The sequence below is a fragment of the Crocodylus siamensis genome, chromosome 11 (assembly GCF_052110815.1).
Source record: "Crocodylus siamensis isolate JL-2025a chromosome 11, ASM5211081v1, whole genome shotgun sequence".
Classification (NCBI taxonomy): domain Eukaryota; kingdom Metazoa; phylum Chordata; order Crocodylia; family Crocodylidae; genus Crocodylus; species Crocodylus siamensis.
This window is the reverse complement of record NC_143405.1, coordinates 58,510,121-58,520,791: the sequence shown is the minus strand read 5'-3', so window position 1 is coordinate 58,520,791 and position 10,671 is coordinate 58,510,121. Positions and strand designations below refer to the sequence as shown.

The 10,671-nt window shown below is 41.9% G+C and overlaps 1 long non-coding RNA gene across 1 annotated transcript; it reads right to left on the bottom strand.

Annotated features, from left to right (window-relative positions):
* Window positions 1-486: 486 nt before the first annotated feature.
* LOC149855919 (uncharacterized) lies at window positions 487-4,369 on the bottom strand. The gene is made up of 3 exons (XR_016438596.1): window positions 4,235-4,369; window positions 3,689-3,765; window positions 487-1,012 (listed from the first exon to the last, which is right to left on the bottom strand). It is a non-coding gene; the product is annotated as an uncharacterized LOC149855919 (long non-coding RNA).
* Between the last annotated feature and the right edge of the window lie 6,302 nt (window positions 4,370-10,671).

The window sequence follows — 10,671 nt, the reverse complement described above, 5'->3', positions numbered from 1 at the left end:
GAAAGAAAAGAAAGGAAGAAAGAAAAAATATATACTTTTGTATATATTATATACATTTATATTTGTATAGAAATATAATATTTGTACTATGTACTTTAATGTACATAGTACAAGTATAGCTATATGGGCTGGTGTCTCATTGTGAAATGTCTGGCACCATAAATGGTGTAATGTACTGTGATGTTGAACGTCATGTACTGTAACATTTTAATGTGACCTACAATGCCCACAAGCCTCCAGGGGACTGGAGGAAGGAACTGCAACATGCACTACAACTCCTGGAGGAGGAGGAAGTGGAAGGAGCAGCGTCAGAGTGTAGGTCTTGCAACAGTAAGGAAAGTGAGGGAGACGCGTGGCCAGAGAGCTGGAAGGAGCAGTGGAGCTAGGGCTGTGACCTGCAGCAGCGGGGCTCATATGTGGAGCCTGGGCAGACAGCAATTAAAGCGTTTTATGGGACCAGAAACTGGTTTGGAGTCCTCTGGAGTTCTGGGAGCAGTGTTTCAGGGGTGCTGGTTTTAGCCAAGTTGGTATAAGGACATAGGCAGACAAGGTTCTTTGGGTATATGTGATATCTTTTAGTAGAGCAACTAAATAATTGGAAAAATTGTTCTTTGCAAGCTTTTGGGTACAAACACCCTTCTTCAAGTGTTACTGCATATCACAGTGTTAGTTTTCGACCGGTTACCTGTGCTGGTGTGATTTCACCACAGTGCCTCCCTTTACTTCCTGTTACCCAGATCCTGAGTGTACGCACCTTAATGTTAACATTTATTTACTTGCGTCTGTCCTCCTCTCCTTAGCCCATTGGCTTGTGACTCCATATAAAAGTGGACTCTTCCCTTGCTGGCTTCCGTGCCGGTCTGGGGTTGCAGGGTTTGGCACAATGGAGATGCAGCATATGGGCTGCCCATTGTGGGCCAGGTTTTACCATCCTTTTTTCTACTGAATAGTACTAGCATAGTGCCATGCGCTTCATTTTCAGCCAGGTTGAGCGTGGTTAGAGGACCATGCCCTAAGAGAGGAAACAGTAAGAAAGGCAATGGGAAGCTGCACGTCCAGATTTGCAGGCACAGAGCTTTGCTAACACTGTAACTTGGAGTGAAGCAGGGGTTGCTTCCCACCCTGCAGTTACGCAGGCCTCAATTCGCCTGAAGTCACCAGAGTTGCTTGCAATTTTAAGCCACATCTGAATCAGGCCAAAGATTTTATTTCCTTTAAACGTTACTTTCGGGGAAGGTTAATATATTTGAATCAATATGCCCTGAAAAGTTTAGATAGACTTTTAAGGTTTTCCTCTTTTTACCATTCAGGTATTACACATGGTAAAGGAAGGATATTAGGAAAAATAAAGTCATCTGATCTATCAAGTTTACCCAAACACAACTGAGGCTGAATCCCTCACCCACGTGTAGCGCCCAGCCGTGTAACTATAAATCCATGGTACATTGCTGTGGGTAGAGAAACTCACGGTAGAGGTCCTGTTTCCCTTAATTGTTTCTCTGTTAAACATTGGTTAATATTAACTTCAGCATTTAAACTGTTATGGACAGACCTTCAGCTGGTGTAAAGCATCTGCCTATCCCATTTATGTTCCTGGTAACAAGTGGTTGAGTGCATATAAACTGGTGGGATAAGATCTCTGAATAAAATCATCCTGTAGGGAAGGATTTCAACTGTGTGAAGTCTTGAACTTTCTAGTGTGTGGAAAACCTTCAGTGCAAAGGTCTTAGTAGGGAAGCATACTTTCCTCCTCCTCCTCCTCCTCTCATGTCCTTTAACCAGGAAGACCTGTACTTGAGAAGACTTGTAATTTAGGAAAATGAACGTTTCAGCAGGAGGCTGAACTGTACAAAGCAAATCAGCTCTGAAGTCAATGAAGTTGTACCAATTTATACCAGCTGAGGCTCATTCGCATAAATTTTCACTAGTGTAACTACTTCCCCAAATATCTCAAGCCTGATTCTGCTCCCTTTTGCCTCTGGTGTAAAGGAAGAGCATCTTTCCTGAAGTAGAGGGGAAGTGGAGTTAATCCTGATGGAAGAGATACTAGAATTGTGCTCTATTGCTGCCTTTGTCACTTGGCTTTATTTTGTTCGGTAAACAAAACATTTTTGAGCAGAGCGCCTGTGACTGTTTGAGAGTATTTAGAAAGCATATGAATGCTCACTGATTTTATTAAATTGCTTTATTATTGCTTGCATCTGTTTTTGTAGAGATGGCTGTTTGCTCCCATTTGCTCTCCCATTGACTGGTAACAATGGAGGGTCTCCTATTCAAATACAAATAACGTGAGCCAAAGAAAACTCCACCTTCCTTCTAGGCAGGTCAGAAAATACTGTTTGTGAAGCACAGAAAAGCTATAGGTACAAGTGCCACAAAAAAAAAATTCCACGTGGAAATTAATAACTCTGCATTCACACTGGACTACATCACATGGGGAGATACATTTTACAATGACAATAAAACGAATACTGAACAGCTGCTCATTTATGAATCCCACTCCATCCTGAAGATTGAGACCGAGGTTCTCAGAAAGAAAATATATCATTTGCCAAATGTGGCTCTTACTAGACTAAGCTAATACCCTCTTTTGATAAGAGAACTGGCTTTATGAAAGTCAATAGATCAAATCTCTCTGGACTTCAGTAAAGCATTTCATGCAGGGCCACATGGAAAACCAGTAGTGAGGCTAGAGAACAGGTGAATTCTAAGGTGCAAAAGGAATTAGCCAAATGGGGAAATGACCAGCTCATGTTTAAAGGAAGACTGTTGGGCTGGTGGGAGGTTACTAGTGGAGAGCCTCGAGGATCAGGCTTGGTTCCAATCTTATTTTCATTAATGACCTTGATACACAAACTAGGAGTGTATTAATGAAACTTGCTGATGACTCAAAGTTGGGAGGAGTTGTCAGTATAGAAGATGATTGTAATATCATATGGGAAGAACCGAATGACCTTGATAACTGGAGTAATAAAAATGGGATGAAATTTAATAGTACAAAGTGCAAGGTCCTACAAGGACTAATAATAAGAACTCCGGCTATAGCTGGGACCTCATCAGTTTGAAATGACAGAGGGGAAAGATGTGGGTGTATCAGTCAGTCACAGAATGATTATGAGACACCGATGGGATGCAGCCATGAAAACGGCAAATACAGTCCCATGAGGTATTTCCAGCACAAATAGGTGTCACTAGAAGTCACTGGCAAAACCACCCCCATATATCTGTACCTGCATACACTTTGGGGCAAGAAAAATGAATTCAAACTGAAGCAGGCTCAAGCATAGCTATAAAGGTGTTCAGGAGAATGCAGAGCCTTATATGAGTAGACGGAGTAGATCTTGGCTTGTTTAGCTTGGCAAAATGGAGGTGTAAGGCTGGTATGGTAAGCCTCTATAAATATGTCAAGGGGGGTTGAGAGGTTACTATTAAAGAGGTGGCAGGCACACTCCCACAAGGTGAGCACACAACATATTTTCAGTCTGGGGTGCATGTAATGCTAGAGTTAGTAGACAGGACTCATTTCTCATCCCTTCTCTCAAGATCAGCATGAAGACTGAATAGGCTGCACCGCTGTGGGCCATAAAAAGTATTCACTTCATGAATAACAAAGCCTCCATGAGTGCTTTTTTGATAGGATCCCTGCAATTTCACATTCTCATGGCGATGCACAGTCATCCACACTCACCATCTTTTGTCTCTGATAATCAACAACGATGCTCATTTCCTCCAACTGAGCTGCTCCTCTTTGTCCTTCCCCACATGCTGTGGGGCAGAGGGAGAAGAGAGTCATTCTAGGATGGACTGGTTACAAATCACCTCCAAAGCTGGAGTCACAACAGCCTGACAGAGCAGTAAACTCCAAACACAACTTTTAAAAAGCAAGTGATTCCAATTCAAAACACATTTTCATCCAGGTTATGAAAATCTCCAGCTATGCATTAAATCCTGGGAAAGTTACTCATTTAAATACTTTGTCATAAAATAGGCATTTAAAGTAATATGCAATATTTCTACTTTTATAGGTATAGCAGGTATTATTTTTTTATGGTATTTTTGGAACTCTTGCCTTAGCCTCAGTTTTACATCATCATGTTTTCATGCAACAATCACAGCTTACGCAGGCTTTTGTCTCATGCACCGGGTCATTTGTGACTCGTACACAAGGACAGTTCTAAGTTATATAACTCCTTTGAGATCCATTGTGGGAAGCTGGAAACGTTGGGCAACTTACGTCTAATGAGAGCAGAGCAATTACAGTGGAGAGTTCCACATATGAATTACAAGATATTATGGTCGCATCCGAGGGGCCCATTGAGAGTAAGCCTTGTGGAGCAGAATGCTGTTATGGTGCCTGCCGTGATGATCTAAGTACCTGATGAGAGAAAATAGAGGCAGGTAACAAACAAATGGAAGCCCAGAGACTTAGTGAATCAACATGACAAAGACTGGTCCTGCTGCTGAACGGTTAATGAGGAACATAGAGGCACTAAGATGAAGTGAAGGTCATGTTTTACACAGGTTCTCAAGAAGACTGTGGGCCTAAGCCTGAGGTGACCAGGCACCCTGGAGATGTATGTGGTGTTACAAGGGACTGAATAGAGGAGGCAGGATAGGCATTTAACCTCTGGCTCTCCCACGGAAGGAGCATGTGGGAGCTCTACATCTAGGTTGGCCATCGTAGAGGACATTCTGGTTTTCTGCTACTTTGTCCTCTATTCATATAAAACTTGATGCCTTTACGTCCTCTGTTTTTCTCTTGAAGAAAAACAGAGGACATAAAGGCATCTGGTTTCGTATCAACAGAGGACAACCCGACTCTGGAGATATCACCGCAAAATATGAATAGATTTGTATTGGCAAGTCAGCTAGGCAGACCCTAAGCCTTTGAATGTCCCATGTGGAGATTCTGCTTTGCCAAGTCTTAAAAAAAGAAAGAAAGAAAAAGGCAGTGCTATTATGATGGTACAGCTTAATGTGTTTACGCCAGCAGAACGGCATAAGACTTGAGCTAATCCTTGAAGTAAACACGTCTAAGATTTTTGGGTGAGAAGTGCCCATTCTTAAAAAATGTTGAGCCTTCTAGGCTACTTGGTGAAGGAAGCACTCTGTCACCAATGCCATCGGGAAGGGGAGAAAGATATTTTGAAACAGACCCTGAAAAAAATCCCACAGCAAGCAGCCATTATGGGAAGCTGAACATGGATGGGTTTTGAAATCTCTGATCTTTTAGCACAGTACTTCATTTATCACTATAGTGTCTGAATATCTTGCCACCATAGAAACGACTGATACTAGGATATAATATCTGATGAAATCATGTCCTTTCTCAATACTGAAGTGATCTCCCTGTTATAAAGGTCTCCCCGGCACAATTCCTTCTCATATTTATCAGTGCTGGTCTTTGTCTTCAGTGGGCACCTATTCTGAATTTAGAGATGTAGGAGCCTTTGCCATCTTCTTTCCCTGCAGGACAAATTTGCTGCTGTATCTGTGCTTTCTACTGTGGGAGCAGGGCCAGGGGGTCATAGAAAACTCCTTCAGAAAGCCAAAGGTCAGAAAAATATGGCTTCTTGCAAATCCCACAATTCAAGATGGCAACCATCCTGCATTTCTGGCTCAAGGGTGGATTCATGAAAAAGGGGAAGGCATTGTGTGCTTTAGCAGCTTCTGACTAGTAGGTTAAGGACAGATATTTCACGCTAGATGGTTAGTGCAGGTTCAGTGTCTTTTAGACCCAAGGCCCTCCTCATTAGTAGCCACAGATATAGGTTACAATATTTGTAGCCCTACAGTGAGAGGAAGAAGGGAGCTGTAGTCTTCCCGCTCCACCCCAGCAGAAGTCAAAATACGTAACTATCATGCTCAGTAAAAAATCTACACAATTTTGTAAGATGAAAAGATAAAATTGCCTTTAAATGTCTTGACTTTAAAAATTCCCCCAGGGCCGTGTTTGGTGAAAAGGACAAATGGGTTTCAAGTAGTTGTTTCCTATTCACACTACATTTACATGGCTGAAATCATTTAACTGTCATATACCTGACAAGTGTTTAAATGACTTGTTAAGACTGCAATCCTGTGATAGAAAAGTTTCTTCTATAATGTCCAAGCATACAGAGTTCTCATTACTGTGAACTACCTCTGATGTCAGACATTGTTTGTAACCGACAACACGTTACGTTACTCAAGACATCCTGGTAATGTTTAGCCTTGAGATTTTTCATATAGATTTTCTGAGAGGAGATTCTTAAAACTATTTCATTTCAACTCAAAATCAGGAAGACATGCCTGACCTTTAGAGGCAGATTGAAACTCAGAAAAGTGGCATAGCTGAAAACTTGGAGTCTTTCATACTCAAGCATTCAGTGAGTAGGCATGGGCTTAAATGCAAACGCAAGTACAGTATTTTCTACAGGACATCTTTGGTTTTCACTATCTGTTTTTCCACACTGTTCCCTCTGCAACCCAATTTTTATTGAAAATAGCCCCTTTGAGGAGAATACGAATCTTCAGAAATCCAACTTCTCTAGTGGGTTGTTTTTTTTTTAATTTTTTCAATTCGCCAAAAAAATTAATTTTTTGTCCATCCAGAATCAAACAGCAAAAAGGACACTGGACATTTTCTCTGTTACTGATATTTATAAAAGCAACCATTTTCTCATATAGCAACTATTCTCTTGTGTGTGTGAGATTTACATCTATAAATATGTATAATATATAATGAACACACACATAGTCATCAGCTTGACTAAACCACCTTAAACTGAGGTATTTAATTAATTTATATCACTTAAGATTCTGACCCTACATTTATAAGGAGACATAACATGGGGCCTGAGGTCCCCAAGGCTCTTTGGCATTCGAATTTGATGCATCCACTTTTGTTTGTGCAATTAGAGAGACTGTATGCACAAATTAGGTGCTTTGCACATGCAGATCGGTATTTACATGTCAAAGTGCACAGTTGTATAAACAGAAACCTGATTGATGTGCATTTCCTATAAGTGTAAAGAAGTGAAAAATGCACAGGAACCCTCACTTCTAAGTGGCTGTTCAGTAGCTGCAAACTGTCATGTGACACCACAATACCAACAGAAGCCAATAACTGCCACAATGTTTGCTTAGCACAGCTCCTTCGGGCTCCCTGGAAAACATAATTTTCCTTCTTTGAACAGAGCATGAGCCATTATTGATGGGTCAGGGATGGAGAATATTTGACATTTATCCAGTACTTGAAATTAGCCTTCTCTAATGTTAAGGTCTTCTCTTCCTCCATCAACAACATTTAAATCAGCATTATGAACATATAACTTTCCATTTTATTTTTAAACTTGTCCAGCTTCATAGATTATGTCGGAAATTTCTCTCATTACAGGCTCCAACCCAGTGCTGTCCAGTTAACAGGAGCCTGACAGGGGTAAGCACTGGGTTGGAGCAAACAATTATGCTATACAATCCAGGAAATGGTATAGAGCAAACCACCCCTAAGCCACGTCATTTCAGGCTGATTTCAGACTTCAGCATTCAGACTCGGGGGTTTATTATAAAAACATTTCAAAAAGCATTAGGGTTTACACATTATCAAGACTGGTTTGGGGGTTAACCTCTTAGGAACTTCTGTAAGGACATAAAGGCTAGGGGCAGAAGTTACACATAAACCGGTTGAAGTAATCAGAAACTATTTTAAACCTATAGCAGAACAGAAGTTCAGTGCACATAAACCAGTTTCAAAATGGCTGCAACTGGTTTAAGATAAATCTGGTTGAATATAGTATCAGACTTTCACTTAACTAATTTGGGTCAAACCGGTTTATAAAACTTCTGTCCCAGACCCTCTCCTGGTTCAAGTTAAATCACAGCTCTCCCACATCCCAGCATGCTTTGCAGCCTTGGGTTGGTCTGTGTTGTCTGCTCCAGCAGAGCAGGGTGGGGAGGGGGAGGGTGGGACTGCCCCCACCCGGCAAAACCTGGTGGGGGGGTGGGGAGAGTTAAATCCCACTTCTCCCAGTTAAACCTCACTTCCCCCAAGTACAAAGCTGCCCTGCCCTGCTAAACTTACTCTTGGCTGCGACTGTGAACTGCAAATCCTAGAGGCACATAGAAGCAGGAAGAGGAAGTGATGAGCAGAGTTCTGCTTCTGTGATTCTGGACTGCAAATCCCAGAGACCTCAGGGGCAGCAGGAAGTGGAAGCAAATACAAAGCCCATGCTGGCTATGTGCCAGACAGCCATGCTGTAGTGCCCCCGGCTTCTGGCCTGAGCCACTGCAGGCATGTGACTGCATTTCCTGAATCAAAAGTCAACATCTGTTCACTTGTTACTCAGTTTAATCTCTGCATCTTAGACTAACCTGCAAAAACTGAATCTATTCAGCCTCAGGTTTTTTGACTGTCTGTACTTAGCCAGAAAGGTAGCCCTCCTGCTTAGCAGAATGAGTTACCATGCGTTTTGTGCACAGCATTGACTTTCAGTCCGCTTCCAGGTACTGCTAAAGGGGTTGCTTTGAATCTATGAAGCTTTCTATGATTTTGAGATCTTAGGGTCAGATAAAAAGGGACTTAAGAGACACAAGTAGAATATAGGCAGCACTGAAGTACTTAAGTCCAAAGAAACAATCTAGCTCTGTGACGTTGTTAGGCCACTGCTCTAGGTTGAAGGCGAACAAGCAGAAACACATCTGGGGATCTGGGACCAAAATGCTGGTAGCCACAGGGAGGCAGGAAGGAGTCAAATGCAGATCTCTGACTTCCTGCACTAGTACTCTATCCATTCTGTTGTTATTTAAAAGGAGCATGTGGGAGAGGGGAGCACAGCACCCAGCTGCTGTTGTGACTATGTTTTAATTCTCCCCACAACAGAATAGGGATCTCAGGGTCTTCACTCTGGGATATGAATTTCACTCCTAGCCCTTAGGAAAGTCAAAACTGAGTGGGAAACGAAGTGTAAATTTTCACTAGGCATGTGAGATCCAGCTCTGTGCTCATCTAATGCTGTTAAACCAAAGGAACGAAAGCAGCTTCCATCAGTGTTTTGCAATGATATTTGAATTCTCGGTTTAGTTGATAGCAGCAGCTTGGAAATCTGTCCTCCTTGGCTGCCTTCATGGAAGTGCTATCCTTGGGCTATACAAGGATACTGTCTTCTTTTTCTTTATTCTTTTTATGCTTGAAAATGGTTTTAACAGACTCTTCCCCTGCAGGCAGGAAATTTTGAAAACTCTTAAACTTTCAATTAGATGCATTACAAGCTAACTTGATTGCTAGTCTTGTCTCTCTTCCCTTCTACTAGCAATAAAAAAAATCCCTCAGATCAAATTAAAAATGGTATATCTTTTTACAGCTCCTTTACAAGCATATCAGTATGGTAGAAATGAGAACTTCTAGCTTATCTTGTTTTATGTAAAGTTCCTCACTGCTTCTGGATAAAACATTTTTTTTTGTTTGATCCTACTTTCCCCCAGTCAGTTTAACTTTCAAGAAGACTAAAAATATACTTGTTGAGAACACCCATGGCAATTATTCCTTAGGAAAGTTGGATGGAGAAAAGAAAGCTCAAATTTCCAGTATAAACAACTCAATTTTGCCAAGGAATTATAGTACTTAAGAAGCAGAAGTAATTTACATGATTTAGACAGTCTGAGCAGTTCACAGTGGCACGGTAATGGCGTCTGCATAGTTTCTGATGAGATTTTTTTTTTACATTTGGGTGACATTTTTAGCATCAAAGAATCATAGATGATTAGGATGGGAAGGGACCACCGGAAGTCCAGTGGTTTCAACCTGTGGCTCACCAACCCTTGCAGGTCCACAGACTACGCCAAAGGGGTCCAGGAATGATGACTATGATGAATCAGAAAATATGTGAATACCCACACTTACCATTCAAAGGGGTCTGCACCTCCACTCAAAATTTCTAAAGGGGGTCTGCATCTTTGAAACTTCTTAGGGGGTCCAGAAAGGAAAAAAGGTTGAAAACCAGTGACCTAGTCCAATTCCCTACTTGAGGCAGGATTATCCCTATCCAAGCCACCCCATCCAAATCTTTTCCACTCTAAAATCCTATTCTAAAACTACATAACCACCCTGTCCTGTAACTACAAGACACCGAAAGCATCCTAGCCTGTCACACTTAAAGCAGTGGGACAACAGTGATCAGTGTCCTGCTGCTGTGAGAGTTAAGCAGTCCATCTTTACAAGTGACCAGCAACGGTAGATACCCAATTTTAGACAGTTTAAAGGCCTGGAGATTACAGGGACCCAGGACACAGTGGTCAGAATGAGTAGCTGTTTACACAGACTCTTAGGGGACTTACAGATATACAAGGAGCTTGCTCTGATGGTCTGGAAATCCAGTGTGTTGGAGTAGGCTTGATTAATGGAGTCTGCTGCAGCATGTAAATTGATGTGCTCTGGCAGCCCCGTGCATCAGCGGCGCAGCGCATCTCTGCGCTGAGAAAATGGCGGTGGTGCTTTTCGAAATAAAACACATTTGATGTGCTCTAGTTCAAAGCACACCGCCACTATTTTCTCAGCATGGAGGTGTGCTGCACTGCTGATACACGTGTTGCACGGGTGCTTTTAATTAGAGCAGCTCACTAATTAAAAGTGACTGGCACCACATCAGGAACTCGTATAAAAATGCCCTCCTCATTATGGTACTGGTCTGTGGTCGT